Source organism: Oncorhynchus clarkii, chromosome 23 (assembly GCF_045791955.1).
Source record: "Oncorhynchus clarkii lewisi isolate Uvic-CL-2024 chromosome 23, UVic_Ocla_1.0, whole genome shotgun sequence".
NCBI classification, from domain to species: domain Eukaryota; kingdom Metazoa; phylum Chordata; class Actinopteri; order Salmoniformes; family Salmonidae; genus Oncorhynchus; species Oncorhynchus clarkii.
Window position 1 is genome coordinate 782,035 of NC_092169.1, and position 6,211 is coordinate 788,245.

Here is a 6,211-nt window from a genome sequence, read left to right on the forward strand (position 1 = left end):
CTCTAGTACTCAAACAGTCAAAAAAGTTAAAACGTCCATCCCTTGTTTGGAAAGAATCTAAGTATTGTTTTAAAACAAGTGGGCATGTGCCAAATCCACCTCTTCATTGTCGAACCGGAGCGAGGGAAGTTGTGGGTGGAGGGGCGATTTGCACATGGAACTTGGCAAAGGAGGGCATGAATTGTTGTTATTATTGTAATCCAAACCCAACCTTCATTTACTCGTTGTGACTGACTCAGGTTCCAAACTCAGTTTTAGACGAGACTGACATTAGGACCAATATTATCCTATTTACACATTGTAGTCAATTTTGACACTATAATACATTTTTCTGACTCATACCGATGCCATATTGGCCATTTTCAAAGGGATTAGTTGTTTTTTTAGGGTCAGTCGCTCTTTAATTCTCACATAATTGCTATACATTGTAATACTAGTGCTGTGTGTATGGAGAAGCCTGCCACTAGTCCTTGTAGATAGCACCATCATGTGGTGTGTAAAATATACTGACCAAAAATATTAAATGCAACATGTTAAGTGTTGGTCCCATGTTTCATGATGGGTAAAAAGACCCGGAAATGTTCCATACGCACAAAACCTAATTTCTCTACATTTCTTTGCATCCTTGTTAGTGAGCATTTCTCCTTTGCCAAGATAATCCAGAAGCTGATTAAACAGCATGATCATTACACAGATGCAACTTGTGCTGGGGACAATAAAATACCACTCCAAAATGTGCAGTTTTGTCACACAAGTTTTGAGGGATCGTGCAATCGGCATGCTGTTTGCAGGAATGTCCAACAGAGCTGATGCCAGAGAATTGAATGTTAATTTCTCTACCATAAGCTGCCTCCAACATCATTTAAGAGAATTTGGCAGTACGTCCAACAGGCCTCACAACCGCAGACCACGTGTAACCACTCACACCCAGGACCTCCACATCCGGCTTCTTCACCTGCGGGTTCATCTGAGACAAGCCACCTGGACAACTGAGAAGTATTCAGTCCGTAATAAAGCAATTCAAGTCCTTAGGAAACTATGTAGTTATAATGTATTATTTCTTACATTGTTATCCCAGAAAAACTCAAGTGTTATTACATACAGCCGGGAAGAACTATTGGATATAAAAGCGATGTCAACATACCAACATTGCGACCAGGAATACGTCTTTCCAGAAGCGGATCCTTTGTTCGGAACTCCACCCTGGACATGGGATCTTATCCCAGAGGCTGACCCAAAACAACGCAGTCGCCGCAAGAGAGGCAGATGGAGCGCCCTACTGGTCAGACTCTGAAGGCGAGCACATCATCCACCGCTCCCGAGCATATTACTCACTGATGTCCAATCTCTAGATAACAAGATGGGAGACATCAGAGATTGTAACATACTCTGTTTCAAGGAAACATGACTCACTCGGGATATGTTGTCAGAGTCGGTACAGCCACCCGGTTTCTTCATGCATTGTTTTCTGCCACTCCCAAAAGATAGAATTTGTAGATAATTGGCCCTCATTCTGGGACTCACCCTCCTGTTGAGGAGTGACGGACTCCATCCTAGCTGGAGGGGTGCTCTCATCTTATCGACAAACATAGACAGGGCTTTAACTCCACCAGCTCCACAATGAAATAGCGTGCAGGCCAGGCAGCAGGCTCTTAGCCAGCCTGCCAGCTTAGTGGAAGCTGCTACTAGCACAGTCAGTGTAGTCAGCTCAGCTATCCCCATTGAGACCGTGTCTGTGCCTCGACCTAGGTTGGGCAAAACTAAATATGGTGGTGTTCGCCTTAGCAATCTCACTAGAATAAAGACCTCCTCCATTCCTGCCATTATTGAAAGAGAGTGTGATACCTCACATCTCAAAATAGGGCTACTTAATGTTAGATCCCTCACTTTCAAAGCAGTTATAGTCAATGAACTAATCACTGATCATAATCTTGATGTGATTGGCCTGACTGAAACATGGCTTAAGCCTGATGAATTTACTGTGTTAAATGAGGCCTCACCTTCTGGTTACACTAGTGACCATATCCCCCACACATCCCGCAAAGTATTTTTTTGTAAATCTTTTGAGCTTCTTTTGTAGTCATGAAATCTACGCAGCCTCCTCAATTACTTTTTATAGCTACTGTTTACAGGCCTCCTGGGCCATATACAGCGTTCCTCACTGAGTTTCTATCTGACCATATAGTCATGGCAGATAATATTCTAATTTTTGGTGACTTTAATATTAACATGGAAAAGTCCACAGACCCACTCCAAAAGGCTTTCGGAGCCATCATCGACTCAGTGGGTTTTGTCCAACATGTCTCCGGACCTTCTCACTGCCACAGTCATACTCTGGACCTAGTTTTGTCCCGTGGAATAAATGTTGTGGATTTTAATGTTTTTCCTCATTACGTTTGCAATCGCAACAAATAATCTGCTCAGACCCAAACCAAGGATCATCAAAAGTCGTGCTATAAATTCTCAGACAACACAAATATTTCTAGATGCCCTTCCAGACTCCCTCTGCCTACCCACGGATGTCAGAGTATAAAAATCAGTTAACTCAATATAACCTTGTGCAATACCCTAGATACAGTCGCACCCCTAAAAACAAAAAACATTTGTCATAAGAAACTAGCTCCCTGGTATACAGAACATACCCGAGCTCTGAAGGAAGATTTCAGAAAATTGGAATGGAAATGGCGCCACACCAAACTGGAAGTCTTCCGACTCGCTTGGAAAGACCGTACCGTGCAGTGTCGAAGAGCCCTCACTGCTGCTCGATCATCCCATTTTTCCAACTTAATTGAGGAAAATAAGAACAATTCAAAATGTATTTTTGATAATGTCGCAAAGCTAACTAAAAAGCAGCATTCCCCAAGAGAGGATGGCTTTCACTTCAGCAGTGATAAATTCATGAACCTCTTTGAGAAAAAGATCATGATCATTAGAAAGCAAATCACAGACTCCTCTTTAAATCTGCCTATTCTTCCAAAGCTCAGTTGTCCTGAGTCTGCACAACTCTGACAGGACCTAGGATCAAGGGAGACACTCAAGTGTTTTAGTACTATATCTCTTGACACAATGATGAAAATAACCATGGCCTCTAAACCTTCAAGCTGCATACTGGACCCTATTCCAACTAAACTACTGAAAGAGCTGCTTCCTGTGCTTGGTCCTCCTATGTTGAACATAATAAACGGCTCTCTATACACCAGATGTGTACTAAACTCACTAAAAGTGGCAGTAATAAAGCCTCTCTTGAAAAAGCCAAACCTTGACCCAGAAAATATAAAAAACTATTGGCCTATATCGAATAACTCATCCCTCTCAAAATTGTTTGAAAAAGCTGTTGTGTAGCAACTCACTGCCTTCCTGAAGACAAACAATGTATACGAAATGCTTCGTTCTGGTTTTAAACCAAGGCTCTGCATCGGTCCTCGTGCTCCTAGACCTTAGTGCTGCTTTTGATACCATCGATCACCACATTCTTTTGGAGAAATTGGAAACCCAAATTTGTCTCACACTGACAAGTTCTGGCCTGGTTTAGATCTTATCTGTCGGAAAGATATTAGTTTGTCTCTGCGGATGGTTTGTCCTCTGACAAGGTTCCGTTTTAGGACCACTATTGTTTTCACTGTATATTTTACCTCTTGGTGATGTCATTCGGAAACATAATGTTAACTTTCACTGCTATGTGGATGACACGCAGTTGTACAAGCCCCAAAATTGCCCTCATGTTGCCCATACATAAGGAAGTGGATGGGGGCAAATGTTCTACTTTTAAACTCAGACAAAACAGAGATGCTTGTTCTAGGCCCCAAGAAACAAAGATATATTCTGTTCAATCTGACAATTAATCTTGATGGTTGTACAGTCACCTCAAATAAAACTGTGAAGGACCTCTGCGTTACTCTGGACCCTGATCTCTCTTTTGATGAACATATCAAGACTGTTTCAAGGACAGCTTTTTTCCATCCACATAACATTGAAAAAATCAGAAACTTTCTGTCCAAACATTATGCAGAAAAATGTATCCATGCTTTTGTCACTTCTAGGTTAGACTACTGCAATGCTCTACTTTCCGGCTACCCGGATAAAGCACTAAATAAACTTCAGATAGTGCTAAACACTGCTGCTAGAATCTGGACAAAAACCTAAATGTTTTATCATATTACTCCAGTGCTAGCCTCTCTACACTGTCTTCCTGTTAAGGCAAGGGCTGATTTCAAGGTTTTCCTGCTAACCTACAAAGCATTACATGGGCTTGCTCCTACCCATCTTTCCGATTTGGTCCTGCCAATTCATACCTACACGTATGCTACGGTCACAAGACGCAGGCCTCCTTACTGTCCCTAGAATTTCTAAGCAAACAGCTGGAGGCAGGGCTTTCTCTTATAGAGCTCAATTTGTATGGAATGGTCTGCCTGCCCATGTGAGAGACACAAGCTCTGTCTCAACCTTTAAGTCTTTATTGAAGACTCATCTCTTCAGTAGGTCCTATGATTGAGTGTAGTCTGGCCCAGGAGTGTGAAGGTGAGCGGAAAGGTACTGGAGCAACGAACCGCCCTTGCTGTCTCTGCCTGGACGGTTCCCCTCTCTCCACAGGGATTCTCTGCCTCTAACCCTATTACAGGGGCTGAGTCACTGGCTTACTGGTGCTCTTCCATGCCGTCCCTAGGGGGGGTGCGTCACTTGAGTGGGTTGAGTCACTGACGTGATCTTCCTGTGTGGGTTGGCGTCCCCCCCCTTGGGTTGTGCCGTGGTGGAGATCTTTGTTGGCTATACTCTGCCTTGTCTCAGGATGGTAACTTGGTAGTTGAAGATATCCCTCTAGTGGTGTGGGGGCTGTGCTTTGGCAAAGTGGGTGGTGTTATATCCTGCCTGTTTGGCCCTGTCCGGGGGTATCGTCGGATGGGGCCACAGTGTCTCACTACCCCTCCTGTCTCAGCCTCCAGGATTTATGCTGCTGTAGTTTAAGTGTCGGGGGCTAGGGTCAGTCTGTTATATCTGGAGTATTTTTCCTGTCTTATCCGGTGTCCTGTGTGAATTTAAGTATGCTCTCTCTAATTATTTCTTTTTTTCTCTCTCTCGGAGGAGCTGAGCCCTAGGACCATGCCTCAGGACTACCTGGCCTGATGACTCCTTGCTGTCCCCAGTCTACCTGGCCGTGCTGCTGCACCAGTTTAAACTGTTTTGCCTGCGGCTATGGAACCCTGACCTGTTCACCGGACGTGCTACTTGTCCCAGACCTGCTGTTTTGCAACTCTCTGGAGACAGCAGGAGTGGTAGACACACTCTGAATGATCGGCTATGAAAAGCCAACTGACATTTACTTCTGAGGTGCTGACGTGTTGCCCCTCGACAACCACTGTGATTATTATTATTTGACCCTTATTTGGTCATCTATGAACATTTGAACATCTTGGCCATGTTCTGTTATAATCTCCACCCGGCACAGCCAGAAGATTTTTTATTTTTATTTTTTTTTTATTTTACCTTTATTTAACCAGGCAAGTCAGTTAAGAACAAATTCTTATTTTCAATGACGGCCTGGGAACAGTGGGTTAACTGCCTGTTCAGGGGCAGAACGACAGATTTGTACCTTGTCAGCTCGGGGGTTTGAACTCGCAACCTTCCGGTTACTAGTCCAACGCTCTAACCACTAGGCTACCCTGCCGCTACCCTGACTGGCCACCCCTCATAGCCTGGATCCTCTCTAGGTTTCTTCCTAGGTTCTGGCCTTTCTAGGGAGATTTTCCTAGCCACCGTGCTTATACACCTGCATTGCTTTCTGTTTGGGGTTTTAGGCTGGGTTTCTGTACAGCACTTTGAGATATCAGCTGATGTAAGAAGAGCTTTATGTATAAATTTGATTTGATCTTCACCCCGCTGATCCTCAACACTGGGTCCCCACAAGGGTGCGTCCTCAGCCCTCTCCTGTACTCCCTGTTCACCCATGACTGCTTGACCATGCACGCTTCCAACTCAATCATCAAGTTTGCAGACGACACTACAGTGGTAGGCATGACTACCAACAACGACGAGACGGCCTACAGGGAGGAGGTGAGGGCCCTGGGAGTGTGGTGTCAGGAAAATAACCTCTCACTTTATGTCAACAAAACAAAGGAGATGATCGTGGACTTCAGGAAACAGCAGAGGGAGCCCCCATCCACATCGACGGGACAGTAGTGGAGAAGGTGGAAAGTTTTAAGTTCCTCGGCGTACA